This window comes from Alligator mississippiensis, chromosome 1 (genome assembly GCF_030867095.1).
Source record: "Alligator mississippiensis isolate rAllMis1 chromosome 1, rAllMis1, whole genome shotgun sequence".
Taxonomy (NCBI): domain Eukaryota; kingdom Metazoa; phylum Chordata; order Crocodylia; family Alligatoridae; genus Alligator; species Alligator mississippiensis.
In genome coordinates, this window is record NC_081824.1 from 431,262,355 (window position 1) to 431,281,963 (window position 19,609).

Genomic DNA, 19,609 nt, shown 5'->3' on the forward strand with positions numbered 1-19,609 from the left:
GGCTAAGGGGAGGGACTTTTGGTGGCAAAGGTCAGGGGTTAGGGGTGGAACTTCTAGTCCCAAGATAGTGGCCAGGGGGCGGGACACCTGTCAAGGGGTGGGGCTACCCTTGCGACCCTCAACAGCTCACCAAAACTTGTTAAATGGCCCTCCAACTGAAATAATTACCCACCCCTGCTCCAGACACACACACACATACAGTTATTTGGTTGTACACTTTAACATCTTGACCAAATAGTTCAACATTTCACTGACAGTTACATTTACATTACTGCTCACTGCATCCACTTTGTTTCCCTCTCTCTCCTCCACCCAATCCCCAAGCACACACTCACATCTCCTCTTACACCCTAAACCACTTAGAAATCCTCCCCTTTCCCTTCCCAGGCCACATTCATAGGTCTTCAGCAGTCACCTGCTATGCTTATGTTGCAAAATACCACATGACATCTTTTCCTCTTCCAAGGTTCTTCTGCCTTATTCTCTCCTTTGCAGTTGCAGTTTGCACACCTCCAGTCTTATGCAGTCCTCTACTTGGAGGCTTATATGCTTGTATAGCAACAAGTTGTTTTCCACAATGCATTTTTGAAACAGGAAACAAACAAATTGTTGGAGTCTGTTGCTTTTTTTTCCTCCTAGGTGGCCATACAACATGGCTTCCCTCATCAGGTCTGTCACCTCTGTCACCAGCCAGAGGAATCCTTTCACTTTCCCCCAGGCCTTTCTGGCATGTAATGTTTGGCAACAGCTTCCTAATGATGCAAAAAGTGGATTAGAATAGTATATAATCCTTTTAAGGATTTATATAATTATAATTAACTCATTTTATAATTTAGCCTGTTAGCAACATGATTCTGTGAATGCATCAGAACGCTGCTTTCCTGTCTATTCCCAAATGTGTGAAATATTAAAGCTTTTTATTTGGAAATTATAATAAAAGGAGAATGCAAGATATTGCACAGAGACTACAAATGGACATGAATTTAACATAACCTCATGAAGGAATGTGCTATACAATAGTGTTACAGGTTAGACTGATGCATGATATTAACAGCACTGGCAGTAACAACTTAAGCTGGCTGGTATTCTAATCACCCTGGCTCTAGAAGACTGGGCTGGTATTTTAATCATGCTAGCACTAATAGGTTAGACTGGTTGGCATTATAATTGTTATGGCACTAACAGCCTGGGATAGATGGTATTTTAATCATTTTGGAACACAGCCTAGAAATGTTAATTTTTAACATGTTTTCTTTTAAACAGAAATAATGAGAGCCCTGCCCCGGCTTTTACTGATTACAAAACATTGAAACCATTTTTAATTTAAAAAAAAGTCTGCCTTGGGAGTCTTTTTATACCCACCTCTGCTGGGTGCCCTTCAGTTGCCTTCAGGTTATTTTATATCATTCCTTTGTCATCTTCCTTTTTTGTCCTGCTCCATGAAGCCTCAACAAGTGAGCCACATGCAACTTGGAATGAACTTGAAAATAATTTATTGATATAGCTGCTACCAGCATTGCTATGCATGCTACTGTAACCTTTAATTATGCTTCCCTTGATTATTATATTGCTGTATATAACATAAGCTCTCTCTATTGCTGCTTGTAGCAGGATGTCCCTCTATTAGCCTGACACAAGAGCCAACTTCCTCATGAAAGCTAGGCAGCATTTAGGTCCCATTTCCAGTCTGTTTATTTTTACATGTAAAAAGCTTTCAGTCCTCATGGCAGATAAAGCAAGCAATAACACTGTGAAGAGACAGCGGGAATAAATAAGAGAATCCCAGCAGAAGCAGTGTCAGAAGGAAAAAAAGAGGAAGGAGCGGGATCAGGAGAGGAGCAGAGATTCTGGAGCAGCTGCTTCATGATGCTGGGCGGATTTGGAGGAGTAAACAACGAAACTGGAGGGGAAAGAAAAAAAAGCCCAATAAGAAGAGACCCAAAAGGAGAAAAGGAGGACACACAGAACTAGCTAAAAGGAGAAGCTCCAATGAAAGAGGAGGTAGAGTTAATCTATGAGAAGAGGAAAACAGGGACCAGGGCATCCTTCTCCCATTTGGGGGATAACGGAGACAGGGGTGGCTGTTATTGTTGATAGGGTGTTGCTCTGCTAGTCAGGCAAGGTCTGGAGATAAACGAGGGAAAAGAAAAAAAAAAAAGCGGCTGAGGGAAAAGTCGCTGCAAGTCCCCAGGAAGCGGGACCATGCCCCAAAGGGAAACCAAGTAAGAAAAAAATAGAACCCAGGGCAACAAAGATAGGACCGACTCAAGAGTAATAGATAAGAAGTAACTCATTTAAGTTGAATTTAGATTTGAGTGGGATTCTGTTTGAGTTGACATTCATATGTAATTGATGTAAATAAGTAAGGATAGCCTTGGTCAGGCCTCAGTTGGAGTACTGTGTCCAGTTTTGGGTGCCGTACTTCAAGAGGGACATGGAGAATCTGGAGAGGGTTCAGAGGAGGGCCACTCACATGATTGGCCTCTGTGAAAGACCCTATGAGGGGAGGCTGAGAGATCTGGATCTCTTCAGCCTTCACAGGAGATGGCTGAGGGGAGACCTTGTAGCTGCCTATAAGTTTATCAAGGGAGGACAACAGGGAATTTGTGATGCACTATTTACCAGAGTGCCCCAGGGAGTAATGAGGAATAATGGGTGCAAACTAGTGAAAGAGTAGATTTAGTTTAGACATTAGGAAGAAATTTTTTACAGTAAAGGTGGCCAGAATTGGCAATGGGATTCCAAAAGAGGTAGTACTATCACCTAACCTGGAGGTCTTCAAGTCACTTGGCTGGGGTCATCTGACCTTGGTCCTCTTTTCTGCCCGGGCAGGGGGTTGGACATGATGATCCATTGTGGTCCCTTCTGTGCGGGCCGGGTGAGAATCCATGGCCCTTGTCGCGCTGTACGCGGGCTGTGGCTGGCAGCACGGGCATGCCGGGTCGGAGAGGGCGGGCGCCGACCTAGAATTAGGCACAGACGCGTAATGGTAGATTTTAAGATTGTTTACTTACACCAGGATGGTCGTGGTGCAGGCTGGAAAACTTGCTTGAGTTGCGGTTACAAACAAAAAGAACACGAACAATCACGTGGAGTTTGCTAGGCTCCACGCAAACAGAACTCTGGATGTCCTGGACAAGCGCGCCACCGAAATGGAAACTCATAGATACGTCTTATAAAAGGTTACCGCACGAAGACGGGAAGAGGTGGGCGGTGGATCAGGCCACCAAACTCCTCTGGATCTCACACAGGTTTTCTATCACTCTGCCGTGTACCCAGAGTCCCCACGAGATCGATGTGGAGTCCTCTTCGGCTTGGGCGGAAACCGCTCAAGCCTCTTATGTGGCTAGCAGGCCAATCGCTAGCCGCCACGTGGGAATAATTTAGAACTAGCCAATAGCGGGGAACAAATTTGCATACGGGTGGCGGGAAATCCTTTGCACTGTGCATTTCTGTGCTGCAAAGAAAATGCACCCTGCAAAGACAGCTGCAAAGTGGTGGGAACTCTCTCCTTTGCACGCGGGTTCTCTGTGCAGCAAAACTCCACCGTGCAATGAAGCTGTAATCCCACGGGGATAATTCTAGTGCCAAAGCACACACAAAATCATACCTTTGGGTCATGACACCTTCCAACTCTACAATCTATGAATCTATGCTCAGTGCAAGACGATAATGGATGTAAGTTTAAGTATCAATAAATAAAGGACATTGTGAACCTGAATTGAACGATGTAAGGCTGTAATTTCTAATTAACAGCCAACAAGTTAGGCACCCTACAAAGAAGAGAAAAAGGGGAAGCAAGGTGTGTTGCAAAGGGGATCCTCTCCCTCAATACAGATTGCAAACTATTATGACGGTAGATAAAAATTGACACCTCCTGACTTATAACATCGTATATTTATCAAGATGTGGCAAGTGAGAGTCGATAAATACAGTTATATTATCAGACGGTGCCATCTAACATATAAAAGGAGAGTAGAGTGCACCAGGTTAGATACTAACTGCCACAAACATAAATAAACATACCACTAACAAACAAAAGTAAAACTTTAGGTCTTTCCTTCAACTTAGAGAGAAAAGTTTCCACCACTCAGACTCAGTGCTTTTCCCTCAACATATCAATGTCCTCTCTCTCTCTTCCTCCAACTACCCTCTGGGAACTTTTAACTTCCCCTGGAGCCAACCAATCATCCCTGTCAACTGGCCCAGGGCTCCTAGGCATTCAGCTATCATCTTCTAACCCCTTGCAGCTGGGATCCAGCCCCTAAGCTATGCACCTTGTTACACTGCTTGTATAGTAAATTGGACTGTCATCAATTCTATTGATCTTTAAAGATGTCAGTAGCTAATAATTTGTTGAATATGAGTAGAATTTATCTCAAAACGGCCATTAACATCTTTACATTTTACTTCTCTAACAGGTTGAGCTTTCAGATGAGTTCTATTTTAAAGCCCTGTTTTTCTCCCTTATAACTGTAAAAATAGAAAATTGGTGTCACATGAAATTACCATATTTACCCTGCAGGTTGTGATGAATATTACTGCAGGGATGCTCTGCACAGAGTAGAGAAATTTGGTTAAACAAATTATTATTTTCAGTTATTTCAGTTTAAAAAAACCCCCTATCACAGCATTTTGATTTGTATTTCATTTTTCTTTCTGTCTGGTTGACTCAAAGATATTTGAATCCACAGACGGATCCAAGAACCAAAGATATTTAGTCCACCTTTTCCCTGCAGACTTTCCACAAAAGTAAATCTATCTCAAAACTTTTGCATATGTTCTGTAACATGAAGAAAAACAACTTGTAATTACAAAGTCTTTGATCTGTCCAGTATTAATAGGAACATACAAGCATAGGCCTGGAAGGGGCCTCCTGGACCAGGAAGTCCAGTTCTCTGCGTCTGCAGGCAATTGGTAACCAAAAGGATCCTCCCGAACTTGCCACCAAACCCTTACTGACAAGTACAAAGAACAGTATTTGAAACACCGATAATACCTTATAACACGCTACAGGTAAAAACAGAGGAGGCAGGGACACCATGCATGTTCTTCCAAAGCCATGACAGGGAACTAGGCAGTTCATGCATGTTCAAAGACCCTAGAGCTCTTAACTCATGGCTGTAATTGTAATTGTTATAATGTATATGAGTTCATTTTGATTTCTATGTCTGGTTATACTTAGACGTAAGAATGGGCCCTTCACTGCTTTAGCAGAGGTTACACAAAACTTTTGTATTGTTACCATCTCTCGTGATTTGTGAGTTTTGTGATTTTGATGGGAGGTTTGATTTTGTGACTTTTTAACAACTGTGATTGGGAATGCTGCCTTTTCCTCTCATTCTGAATATATCATTTAGGCGTTTTTATAAATATTTTTGCCTTTATTTTAAAATTTCTGTCTACTATTTGGCTCTCCCCACTTGCTCCCTTATCATCGGGAGCTCAGCCGCTCTTTCAAAATCAGTTTGTAAACACAATGTCTACTTTCAACTAACATTCTTCTATTAAAATCTAACTTCATAACAATCTTTAGTTCTTAATCTAGTTTCAACAATAAGAAAATGAATTAAAAATAGATGGAAGCTCTCAGACTGCTAGTGCAACAGAATCTGGGCACTTTGAAAAGGGAATTTGTTAAAACAATTGCTTTTTCACTTTCTCCAGTCCCTCCAAGGCAACTTTGTTTTATTTCATGTAGGATTTATTAAGATGCTTATGGCAAGATTCAGGAACGCTGAGACTTGACCCCCCAAACACTTTATTTCCCCTGATCCTCAAGCAACAGCCAGAGATAGCTACAGGATAGGCTTGACATTTGCTCGTTTTCACTATCTCATGTCCTTTCAAGAACCAATACCATTCTGTGCATGGAAATGCTGAACTCCCATGGTAAATTAGCTGTAAGGAAATTGGTTCTTTGGATAGAGTATGTAATAAGTATCATGGTTTTATCCCATTGTGCATAAATTTGAACAGCAATAGGAACACTTGAAGGATATTTTGAAAACTTTGGATGTAAAAATGCCAGGATGCAATAGAGATGGTCCAGTTATTTGTTGTCAGCTGATTATCTTAGCAATGTAACTCTCTTGAGCCTGCTAATTTATTTATTTATTACATATATAGTAATTATTCATAAGTACATGCCAAAACAGATCACAGATATTTATCTGTGAAATATTTGCTTCAGCCATTTGCCATGTGATTGGTCACATAAGTTAAATAATAGTATTGATTGATTACTTCTGGATTGAGAGGCTAATCATTTTAAAGCAAAGAACAACAATACAAATAGCAAATATGTCACTATCAATGAGAGCTATTTTTCATTATAAATAATAATATGGTAGTGGTAGTCATCTATTTATGTTAAAAAAATTAATGACTCTTCTCTTTTTCCCCATTAGTAGTATATATGCCACTATGACTGTTGATTACACCGTAAGGGCATAAATAAAATAATTAAAAATGATCTTGTACTAAGTCTGAATTGTAAATGAGACACATACTGGAAAAGCCACATGATCACTGGAAAAATGTTGTTATAATGAAAAGTGATTGAAAAAAAATCTGTCTTCTACTACCCAGAGGAAAGGAAACCACAACTCTGTTCTGCTGTTCTCTGAAAATATTATAGTACCTTTATACCAAAGTTGATTCTTGAGTATCTGAGCCTTATTTCATAGACATTAGGGGCTGGAATGGACCCCGTGAGATCATCGAGTCTAGTCCCCCAACCATAGGCAGGAAGTCATCAAGGATCACGTGAACTCAGCAAGAAAAATATCCAGATGCTTTTTGAAGGAGTCCAGAGTGGGTGCTTGCATCACTTCTGTGGAGAGACTGTTCTAAACTCTGGATACACGCACCATAAAGACTTTTTTTCTTATATCTAAATCAGCCTTCCTGGAGTTTATGGCCATTAGACATTGTTGGTGAACCTTGGGGACCTCTGGTGAACAGCTGTTCTCCCAGGTCCCTCTTATATAATTGTAGCCTGCTACCAAGTCCTGGCCTTTTCTTGGGCGTTGGATGTCAGCTGCCCCATTTGATCTCAGAGGGGCCCAATGCTATCTTTGTTCTTTTTTCAACTTCCCAATATCTGAAGAAGGACTTTTTGTTGTCCTTGATCTCCGTAGCTAACCTGAGTTCAGTTTGTGCCTTGGCTTTTCTGGACCACTCCCAACAGGAGTGGGCGAGTGCTGAGTAGTCTTCTTTGGTGATGCTTCCCATTTTCCAACTGGTGTAGGCTTCTCTTTTCAGTTTAATGAGGTCCAACAGTTCCTTGTTCAGTCAAGGGGGCTTCCTTGCCCATTGACTACATTTCTTGCAAGATTGAATGGCTTTCCCCTGTGCCTCCAGGATTAGGTTTTTGAGAGATGCCCATTCCTCATGTACTCCCTTATCTAGGGGGCTCTGGCCTCTAATTGCCTGACTCACCAAGTCTCTGAGTTTGCAAAAGTCAGCCTTCCCAAAGTTAAGGATTTCTGTTTTACTGAGGGATTTGCCTACTCTTCGGTGAACTGAGAGGTTGACCAAATCATGGTCGCCGTCACCAAGCTTCCCCTTGATCCTCAGATTGCTCACCAGTTCCTCCCCTTTGGCCAGAACCAGATCAAGCAATGCCTCTCCCCTAGTAAGCCATAGACCTCCTGCTTTAGGTAGAGGTCATCAATGCAAGCGAGAAAGCTGTGCAACCTGTCAGATTTGGCTGTCTGCTCATCCCAAGAGATGTTGGGGAAGTTGAAGTCCCCCATGATGATCATGCATATTGGGAGCATGAGGCCTTGACAAGTTCCCTATTGAATTTCTGATCAAGTTCTTCCTCTTGGTGGGGAGGTCTATACTAGACTCCTACAAGACCCAGAGGGTCTCAAGGTGCCCTTCCTGGTTAGAAAATGCCCTTCCTGGTTAGAAAACTCAATTTTCAGGGAAGTGAATTGATCCTTGATATAGAGAGCAACACCCCCACCCCTCTTCCCAAGATGGTCTCTCCTCTACAAGGTATACTCCTCCAAAAAAACAGACCAATCACAGGTAGAGTCCCACCAGGTTTCCATTATCCCTACAAGGTCACAGTCATTTTCACATAAGAAAAGGGCCAGTTCCTCTTGCCTGTTTCCCAAGCTCCTGGCATTCATGTAGAGGCAGTTGAGTCTGCCATGAGAAGCCCCATGCTTCCCTATGGGGTGAAGTGGGACCTTTCCTTCAGTTGTCGTCAGAGCAGGTTCCCTTGGGCTGCCCAAGTTATTAGTAATGCTCTGACATGACCTGGGCTAGAACTGTTAATAGACTGCCCATCCCCCAGCAGCCATAGTTTAAAGCCCTGTCAAGAAGGTCAGCCATTCTGGCTGAGAAGAGCTTCTTCCCTTTCCAAGTGAGGTGGAGGTCATCCCTTCCCAACAGTCTGCTCTCTCTGAAGTGTTTACCGTGGTCACAGAAGCCAAAGCCCTCGTGATGGCACCATCGCCTGAGCCTTCTATTCACCTCACCGATACACCTTTCCCTCCGAAGTCTATGTCCTGTGGCTAGGAGGATTGATGAAAAAGCTATGTGTGTCCCCAGCCCCCTGAGCCCAGCCCCCAGAGCCCTGTAGTCATGCAGGACCCAGCCTGGACTGCTTTGTGCCGTATCATTTTTGTCCCCATGGATGAGTAGCATGGGATGGTGATCAACAGGCTGGATAAGTTTGGGGATCCTCTTCGTCACATCCTGGGCATGAGCCCTAGCTAGGCAGCTCATGTATTCTTTCAATTTAAAAAAAAGTATAATCTTAGAATCTGGCTTTGAAATGTTTTGTGAAATGAGAATAAATACTGCACATTTCTCTACAGTATTCTGTATAAATACTGTACAGCAGGGGCAGGCAAAATATGGCCTGTGGGCAGCCTGCCAGGCCATTCTATCTGGCCTGTGGGCCCCCCTAAAAATTTAGAAATTTAATGTTTATCTGCTCCTGGCTGCCTGTCAAAGATGACAGGATTCAGGGGCAGTAGGACCCAGAGGGAGACATGAGCAAGATTCAGCAGGCCAGACCCCACCCCCCCATCCCCAGCCATTTTCCTTCCCTCCTGCCCCAGCACTGTTCCAGCACCATATGGCTTCTAGTTGCATCACCAGACTGTGGAAGCACAGAGCCATGCCAGTACCCTGTGTGTGTGGGTGGGGGGAGGAGAGAAGGACTGTGTGTGTCTGTGCATGTGTGCAGGGAGGGACTATGTGTGTCTCTGTGTGTGTGTAGGGAGGCGCTGTTTCTGTGTGTGTGCAGAGAAGGACTGTGTGTGTGTGTGTGTGTGTGTGTGTGTGGAGGAAGGGAAGGACTGTGCGTGTGTGTATGTGTGTGTGTGTGTGTGTGTGTGTGTGTGTGTGTGTGCAGGGAGGGTGTGTGTGTTTTCATAGGGTGAGTCCTAAACACATACCCCACCATACACATGCACCCACACCCCCCTCACACTGCCATACATGCAGACCCCCACTCCCACACTCCTTCATACACCCCCACCACCCCCGCTGCCCTGCAGCCCTGCATAAACCCTATACCCACCCACACCCATGCATGGAAATTTTCAAAAGCAGGTTAGATAGGTATTTTTCTGGTTCTGAGATGGCAAAAGCCCTTGCTGAAAGGAATACTTCCAGGGGAAGGAGAGGGACTTTTGGTGGCAAAGGTCAAGGGTTAGGGGGTGGGACTTCCAGTCACAAGAGGTTGACCAGGAGGAGGGGCACTTGTCAAGGGGCAGGGCTACCCATACAGCCCTTGACAGCTTGCCAAAACTTGGTAAGCAGCCCTCTGCCCAAAATATTTGCTTGCCCCTGCTGTACAGTCTCTACTGTCACTCAGACTTATGTTCTTGCCTCTAATCTATGCCTATATCTTGCAGAGTCTTTTTGTTTAAGAACTGTAAGATATATTGTTTTCTGTTTATGAACACAGATAAAACTCTGATCCTGACTCCCATCATCCTTCATGTTGATTACTGGAATATCTTTTACTCTGGCCTTTTAGCACTGCCCTTTTACTTATTTAGAATGCTGCTGAATACATCATTTCCCTGGTTTGTTGCTTTGACTACGTTATTCTTTACTTTTCATTCTTCAGTTGGCTCCCTTTTCTGTGCAGTAGTATAAGGATGGGTGGGTGAATGGGACATGAGTCCCAGGCGCTGGGTAAGAGATGAGCAACACCAGAAATGAGTGGGAGGTGCCTTATACTCCCCTCACCCCTTCCTCTTCTTCCTGCAACCTTTGGAAGGAGAGCCATGGGGGTGGAGTATGTGTGAATGGCAGCATCCTGGGAAATGTAGTTCTATCCAGCAGCAGCAGGCAGCAGGGCAGGAGTAGTAGCTGGATTCTTCTGTTGCTGGGGAGAGGTGTTATCCTATTTTTTGCCACCAAAAATTGATTTTTTTTTGGCTGCTCAACATGGGTATTGGAGGCAAAAAAGATGGGGTGACATCTCTCTCCAGCAATGGTGAGCTCTGGCTGCTGCTCCTGCCATGCTGCCCCTGCCAGAACCCTGGAGTCAGAGCCCTGTAAAGAAAATACAGGAGGCGGGGGGACTACCCAGGGTGCAGTCTGGGCCAGTTTTACCTCTGCTGCTGTGTTGTATCAAACATGCTACTTGTTTTCACTTCTGGGGCCATTTATTATTGAGACATTGACTTATGCATCCACTCGCCCCACAATGCCAGTTTCTGTTGCCAACTCAATACAATTTTCAAACAAGCACCTTTGTGCTTTCTCCCAGGGGGACCTTCATACTTTGGAGGAGCTCTCAGACATAAGCCAAGCCATTCATTCTCTTTCTTCAAAACACTGTAATACAGGGCAGCCGTGATGCCCTGCCATGATTAGAGAAGGCAGACGGATTGTGGGGAAGAGGGTGTATTACCTGCAGGGGGGAAGGAAGACAATAAAACTAGCTAATAAGCAGAATCAGCCTTTTGATTCCTGCTGGTGCTCTGATGAGATAACAGGCTGACAGGACCTTGATAGGCTCTGGCGGCTGACTCAAAAGTAAAAGGCCTGTGGGTCAGGTGAGTTGCTTTCCCCAGAGAGGGCAAACTAGCAGGAGCAGAGGCTTATGCAGCTGCACAGAGGTGTAGTGATTACCTGACCCCAGTCAGGGGTCAGCGGTTCGTCTCAAGGAGAACTGAAAGTGGTGATGCTTACCTGAGGTGAGGTCTGGTGCGAGAGTATCATACAGGACCAGCAGGGATCCAGTCCAGTGGGTGTGGCGTTTTGTGAGCATTACCTAGAAGGGGAAGAAGAAGCAGAGCTGACTGAGGGGATCTGCCTGAGAAGACAGAGTTTTCCCCTGAAACAGGGACACAATATGGGGACTGAGCCAAGGGGACTGCGTTAGGCTGGCTATGGTTTGTGATTGGTCCCCTATAGGTTCATGTGGAGTTGCACTGGAACTCCGGTGCTTAATTGACTGAGGACTGTGTGTGATAAACATGAGTGGGTTCAGAGAAGGAATATACTCTGAAATCACAAGTGGAGAGTAGGGTTAAGGACGGACCAGAACTGGGGACTTGTGAGGAGGTCAATCCAATTAAAGAGTACTTTCAGTGCTGCACTCAGGGCTTGTGGACAGAGGTGATATTTTTTATTAGACCAACAAGATTTTTGCAAAAAAAATTCTTTAATTGCAAGCTTTCAGGCACAAACAACCTTCATCAGGCATCAGAGAAAAGATTGTAAAAGTTCTCCTGGGTAGAAATTAAAGTTCATATTTCATAGGATTTCACACAGGAGTCAATAGATGGAAAACCCGCTGGGCAGCAGTTCTTAGCTGGTAAGGAATCTCAGCTCTCCTGTGAGGCTGTGATGATGCAAATTACCTTAGACAAAGGCAGGAGCAGAATCTCAGGTCTTCAGTGCCGCAGGCACTTGACAATCAGCAGAAACTCGTAAGATTTCATGGGGTATGGGGATGCAGGAGTCCTGTGAAGAGGCCAGGTGGCTATCTGTGTTGCAGTGAGAACCAATAAGATCTACCTTCTGAAATTTCTTTTCTCTTTTGGTTTTCTTTAACACCAAAGGCATGGCAGGAGAGTACCAAAGAGGATTAGCAAATCCTGGGTGGATTGGCTGCAAAACATTTTTCTATGAAAGCCTCAGACTTCTACACACTCCTTAAAATTCTCCTTTGTCATAATGACTACAGAATCAACAATGGTTAGTTACAGAGCTGGTATACTAAGACGAGCTTTTCAGGTTGACCAAGATTACCTCATTGTTTCTTTGATTCCTGTGTGGCATGCATCTGTTGTCTTATGTCATACTTAAATTGTAAGCCGCCTGGAACAGGCACCATTTTTTGTTCAGAAGTTGTAGAGGGTCTTCCACAACAGGGTCTGCTCCTGCATGCTACAGCTGGGCTGAACAGGGGCTAAGCTCAGCTGGGACAACAACAGTGGTGATGGGCAAGAGGTGGGTTCTCCTACCATGCCTGGCCCCCCAAGACAATGCACAGGGCAGGCAAACCCCACACGCATTGCTGCTGTTGCTGTGCCAGTTGAGCCCAGCTCCTGCACAGCTCAGCTGGAGTGAGCAGGAGTGCCTCTGAAGCTTCCCCCACCCTGGGACAGTGGGGAAAGAAGCAGCCAAGGAATAGAGGTGCACCGATACATCAGTCCCATATTGGATCAACACTGATATAGGAAAAATTGACTGTATTGGACATTGGCTTTTTTTCCCTGATGTGGCCAATAAAAGCCCCATGCATGCGCACAGCTGCAGCGTGCATGGGACCGGGAGCGTAGCCCGGCGGTTTGGAGACCAGCATCAGGCTGGTAAGTCTGGTGTGGGGGAAGGAAGAGGTGTGTGTGTGGGGGGGCAGATCGAGGTCCCTGTGATGTGGGAGGGAGTGGGCCTGGGGCAGGTGCTGCTCAGCTGGGGCAGGGTGCGGGATGGGTTCTTCCCTTCCTGTTCCCAGTGTGGCGGCTGGGCTGGGCTGTGCTCAGGGTGGGTGGTGGCAGTGCTAGGAGGGGCTATGAGGGGCTAAAGTGAATTTTGGGGTGGCTGCAACCCCCCATAGCCCCCTCCCAGGGCCACCACTGCCTGCCCTGAGTGCAGCCTTGCCCAGCCTCCCTGCTGGGAAGAACACAGTGCAGCCCCAGCCCCAAGCAGCAGCCCCATGCCCCCCCCGGTGCAGATCTGGAGGCACACTCCCCCACACTCCCAGGGTGCATGAAGCGACAGGAGACACCTCTCCCCACCTTGTACAAGTTACTCGTTCCATCCTGCACCCTGCCCTACCCCATTTTAGCAGCGTCTGTGCCTGCTCCTGCCCCCACTCCCTCCCTCATCACGGGGGCTTCGATCTGGCCCCCTGCATACCCCTTCCCTCTCCCCACCCCTTCCCCCACACCAGACTTACCAGCCCAACGTTGGTCTCCAAGGTGCCTGGCTGTGTATTGGAATCAGATCAGTATCGGCCAATATGGTTTCTTAAAAATTGGCCATTGGTATTGGCCCCAAAAAATCTCTATTGGTACACCCCTAGCAGGGAAGGTGGGGGAAAGCAAGGAGTGGGGAGGTGCCTCTGAGCACTGGGAAGGGATGATTCTCACCTGCTCTGGGAACTTTAAAAAGTCCCCAGAAGCTCCTGCAGCATGGTCCAGTCCAAAAAAAGGGGGTGCAGCCATACGACTGCATCTCCAGTGGATCTGCCCCTGCAGGTTTGCCTCTTGTATACTCTTTACCTTCAAGTATAAGGCTGTACTGCACTAGGAGTCATGCATTATTAGTCATACAATTTTTATAATCAATTCATGATTTCAGCAAGGACCCATTTTCACATGGCTATGTTCCTATGCTTGGGATTACCTAACTCAAAGATGTTTGGGGCCTTTTCTCATTGTTAAATTCTCTGGACAGAAACATGATTTGTCTGTACAGCATCCAACTCAACAGGGCTCTGACCCATTTTGATCTCTATGCTAACATATTAATATTTAAAATGATGATTGGCAGTGGTCAGAAACACCATGAAGACAGGTCACAGTTCCTCCCTCACAGTAGAGGAGAAAGCATCTTGTGTTTTCATAGGTCACTATAGGTAGAATAATGGGTAATCTTGGAAATATACTATGTCTGCCCTCTTCCTACTAAACAGAAAATGGTTTACTGATAAAAATTAAGCTTATATTTGGGTTATAGATAAAATACCTATATTTCTACTCTCCTGTCTGCTCTGGTCTCCTGTCATTCTCTGGTCTGCTTTATGCTCTATAAATATCACATTACACTTTCAGAGGAAGATATACTAATGACTGCCTCTGCCAACTTGGAAGAGGAACCAAAACCAGAATGCAGCTGATAATAGTCATGCTTTAGTCAACATGTAAGAATTCACATACGTAATCTGAAGAGCATGAAAATGATATACAGTTCTTAAATGAAAGAGCTAGAAGAGAAACAACAGGGATGTTACAAAAAGCTATAATAAAGAAGTTTTCAAGGAAATTTATTCAAATAATGAAAACCTGTATTTGAAATGTAAACCTTTTCACACACAACATCATAGCGCAAACATGAGAAAAATAAAAAAGGGCTGTTCAGTTTTACTGCTGAAGTTGCAAAAAGAAAACAGTCAATATAAATGGAGATGAGAAGATTTGCTTTAATAAAGAGACTTAAATTATACTGATCAGTTAATGCAGATGGAGATAATAGGGTTACATATGATCTTGTTGGGGAGATAGTCTTGAGACTGTGTAAATCAAAATTTAGTATTTTTAAAATGGCTTTCTTTTTGGATTTTACTTTATTCAACAGATAAGCAAAATCTGCAGATTTTCTATGCTATTGAAACAGGAGATTAGTCCAGGGCAGTATCTCTTTAAGAGAGAGAGGGTGAGAGAGACAGGGAGAGAGAGGTAACTGGGAAGGGGGAGCTAAAACGCCTGCTGCATTGAATTTGTTTGGATACAGCAAGGCTGCAGCAGTGTCATGCATCACTCTGAAACCGCTGATTTTGCAGAAGGGGAAAAGGGCCAAGATCATTTGAGCTCCAGATGCTGAGAGACACAAGCAGTCAGTGGAAGAGATGCATAATAAACAGAACAGTATCTGGAAGCAGAATATGAAGAAACAGTTAAATACAGTGGTTTGTCCTGTCTGATACTGTAAGTATTGGCTCACTGCAAGGACTCTCACTTACTGCAGTTGTTTGTGAGAAATGTTTTATGGGTATCATGGTACTGTTAGCATTCAGTGTGCAAAGAGCACTGTCTTTAATCTGTTTAACAGTATGTGCTGCAGAATAACTTTATTGTCTCTGTTTCTGCAGCATTTTGGGGTGACTCATGAACTGCAGTGCACTAGCAGGGTGGACGAAGCAAGCATTTGCACACTGGCTTGTTTCTCCCTGTTTTAGGAGATTTCTCTGTTGCATTGTATCATGACAAATGCTAGCCTATTGCTGCATCACTATGCATGTAAATACATCTCTTCCTTAATTTCACCAGAAACCCTTGACAGGGATTTGTGGTGCAGTCTAACGTTACAATGGCTGACATCATTATTAAAAAAAACCCTTTCTAAAATACTCCTCACAAACTTTCTGTTCATATTAGTTGTTCTAATTTTGGAAGGCTTTGTAGCAAGTATTCTTTCTTAGGTTTGTAGATGTAGTAAGATTGAAACTCAATTAGATTTGCATTGTACCTTGTGAGACTATAACATTGAGGAGGATGTATGGAGTGATTTATTTAGTAAGGGAGTGAGCACATTCCTGTGATTTCTCTCTCTGTTTAGTTAAAGTAGACATAAGTAAAACACAATGTAAAATTTAAACATTTATAAATGTATTATAATGTAAAATATAAACATGTTTTGTGTATGCTCTAAGTGGTGTGATCTTGCTAACAAACAAAAAATATTGCTAACACACTGCAGCACGTGGACAAAGAAATTTTGAATTCAGAAAGAAAACTCTAGTTGTATCTAAAACTTCACTCCAGCAGAGCAAAGAACTAAGAAATGTGTTTTCTTCATTATTTTGGAATTGTTTTAATTTTGCTTTCATCTATTAAATGACTGGCTTAGAGTGGCATCATCATCATCATAGTGATAGGCTGTAACGCAAAGAATAACATCCCTGTATTAATAATGACATATATTGTCATAGTTACCGCTATGAACCTTATGTTGCATCTACTGAAATCATTAGCTTCAGCGTGAATAGTTCTTATACGTATTGCTACATGAATATACAAAGAGGTTGGGGAAGGTGATGCAGGCAACCCACCTTTTCTGCACTGTGTGCTGAGCCCAGCATAATCTCAGTTTTTTAATTTGAGGTCAAAAACTGCTCCAGGCTACTATCTGTACAGCATTAGCCATCTCAGGTGAGGCAGGTAGGCCAGAGCAGTAGCCTTGATTCTCTCACAGCCTAGGAAAACCAAACTTTCGAAGGTTGATTTATAGTTCACCTCACAGCAATCTCAGATACATTCCAGCTGTGTGAACTTTTGGTAGGATAGTGCAAGTGCATTTTCTCATAGCCCCTATTACAAATTGCACAATTTAGCCCTTAATGAACTTCTAGAAAGGTATCGTCATCTCTGCCATGCCTCAGTTATGGATTTGAGAGCATGCCAACCTTTCCATTTTAAATGTTCTTCGCCAATTTCTCACCATTTATAGGAAGTCTTCCCAATTGATACCTCACAGGGTCTCTGACTGGGAACAGAGCTTCTGAAGACTAAATATAACATTCTGCTTTCCCATTTTGGAGTTACAAGATACATTCCAGTATTTCAAATGGACAGGACTAAAACATTATTGCAATTATCTAGGTCTTTAGTTTAACCTGGACAGTGGGCTACACTTATTTCTGGAGCATCTCCTTTGACATCACTGGAGTTATACCAGGGTTAATCTGAAACTCATAAATTATCTAAATTATATATGTTTTTTAAATTACAGCTTGATTCATGTACAGCCTTTCTGAGTTTGGCAGATCTTCAAGGAGGTTTATGGAACCCAGACATACAGTCTGTGCATTCTGTATTTCTGAATATCTTGGTGTAGCTTGGAGTACACATGTGCATCTGGGAACACAAAATTTGCTGGGGCATCCTGTATAAATAAGATCCCCTCCTTATGCAATGTAAACATAAAAACCCAAATTTATTACACAGAGTAAAAACAAAAAAAACCCCAAAAGAAAACACTAACTATAATTTTGAAACACTACTAACTACAAAGCGAAATCTTTAAGTGGCACACTGTTGTGAGAGGCTTCACCCATACCCAGGCTGTCTGGGACTTGGGGCTCCCCAATGGGTAGTTCTGGGGGCCTGTACCCCTACACCTGCCCTTCAGCAATGCGCTGGAGAGGGGGCCCACACTGGAGAGCCCTATGAGCTGCTCCTAGGGTTCACTGCACTGCGAGAAGCTGCTCAAGAGTGTGGGTCCTTTTGCATTGCAAGGGGCTGTGTTGGTCCTGGAGAGGTGGTAGAATGCCAACCTCCACTTCTGCATGGTGGCTTTGAGGGGTTAACTGTGGCTTTCATCAGCAGACTGTATCCCAAAATTCCTAGTCCCAATCCCAGCTCTGTTGGGCAGAAAATTGTAAAAGAGCTCAGAGGAAAGGTCAGGTCTATCTTGGCTTGGGCCTGAATTGCAACTGGTGCCCAACCACAGTGCTTGGCTGGGACATAAACTACAAAAAGGGACAGAAGGAGACCCAGGCCTATCTCACCGGGCCTGAACTGGGCAGTAAAAGCTTGTCAGGCCGATACTGCACTGAGGTCTGGATCAAAAAGTAGAACCTGGTTTCACCCTGGCTCAAACCACATCAGGCTTCACCCTGGTCCAAATCTGCCAACCAAACATGTGGCTGGGGTTCAGCCACACAGTGAGGTTGAAACGCGATAGCTGTGAAACAGCAAAAAGGGCCCAGGCCTACGGCTGCAGCCTGGACATCCAGTCTCAGCTACACAACTATGCTGAGACACTATAATTACAAAACAGAGAGGGCCAAGCCACGTAGGAAATGCTGTCTTTCCAAAAATCAGCTTTAATTAGTCCAGAAATATTTTGTAGGTGCAACAATTATTTAGCAATTCTTCATGCATCAGCTAAAAAGCATAAAAAAGCTGCATGCCAATTTACTGCACTAGCCTCTTTCTGGAGATTTGTATTCAACTCCTTTCTACCAGTCTGCATTTGTAGTGGTCCTGTCTCCATTTTTTATGTGCACTAGACTTCTTGGAACAAAAGTTGAGCTTAATTTATTTGCCTTCTCCTTCTCCTCTTTGATTATTAACTGCAGGACAGTCTCTGCTTAGAATCAGGATAGCAAAGATTCTAACTGTTCACTAATAAATTGTTGATTCTGATTGCTGTGCAATGATAAGGCTATGGTAGAAAGCTTTCACACTGCCTGCTTGCGCTCTACTTAGTACTGGTTTGCTTCCAAGAATATCAAATTTGCAAAATAAAAAAAAATTCACACATAATAGCTCTATGTTCACAGGGATCATGCTAGGAGTAAGGAGGTAGTGGTTCTTTTCCATGTGAGTCTTACAGTAGAACATGCTTAAATTCAGAATACGATCATGTAAGAAATGCAAAACTCTAGAACTCTTGGTTCAGAGATGTTACCTGTTATTAGACCAACTCCTTGAGCTACCTCACTGGAGCTTATATGTGCCCAGGGGCTCTGCTCAACTTCTTGAGCTTGGCTTGTCCTTCTTGAATCAAGAGAGATTAGTGGTCATTGGTGATGCGTAGGGGGTGCACGCGGGTGCACATGCATCCCCTGAGATTAGCCATGTCCCCCTGAGAGAAGTGCCAGCAGTGCTTCCAGGATCGGCTGCTGGGGGACCCTTACCCCCGGTCAGCGATTGGTTGCTGGGGGCAATCGGCCACTGGGGGACCCCCCTGCAAGGTTGGTGATCAGCTGCTGTTGCCCCCCACCCCAGTATTAGAAGGCACCAGTCACCCATGTTAGTGGTGATGCTAAACTAAAATTTGCGCCTATGATCTCCCCTCTACTTTCCTACATGAAGAATGATATCATTAAGCATTATTAACATTTAAATTATGGTATCACTGGCACCTGAGTTAAAACCTTCCTGAGAGGAGTGCAGCAGTTTACGATCTCAGGTCCTAAAGCAGGGGAAGGAAACTTTTTCCGGCTGTGGGCTAGAATGAGCCATTGTGGGGTGAGTCCTGCCACTGGTGGCTCTCATCCCCACAGTGGCATGGAGAAAGTGCCTACAGCTGAAGCCCCCCAGTCCAAGTGTGACCGAAGCCCCATGTCTTCAGGCTAGATCAAAAGGTGCCACAGGCTGGATCTGGCCCACAAACTATAGATTTCCAACCCCTAGCCTAGAGATCCACATAGATATCCCCTCATTAGTTACGTATGGTTCACAATGGAGGTTTTCATGGGGGTGCTGCTTACTTGTATGTGCCTTTACCAACTGTTTCTGAGCCCTAGTCTAACACAATCCTTTGGGCTGTGAAATAAATTTGTAACGATGAGGAAATCTACAGATAATGGCTGGGATGGGGGCTGGTGCTTTTGGACTCAAGCCCCACTTGTCATATCTACACCTTGTATTCCCCTCTGCTGTGCCCA

The 19,609-nt window shown here is 44.2% G+C and overlaps 1 protein-coding gene across 2 annotated transcripts in view; it reads left to right on the plus strand.

The window, feature by feature from the left end:
* Positions 1-14,919: 14,919 nt before the first annotated feature.
* SACS (sacsin molecular chaperone) overlaps positions 14,920-19,609 on the plus strand; it is a 90,273-nt gene continuing 85,583 nt past the window's right edge. For both annotated transcript variants that reach the window (XM_059720471.1, XM_059720472.1), the window contains exon 1: positions 14,920-15,140. The gene's annotated coding sequence lies outside the window, so the exon portion shown is untranslated. The remainder of the gene's footprint in view (positions 15,141-19,609) is intronic.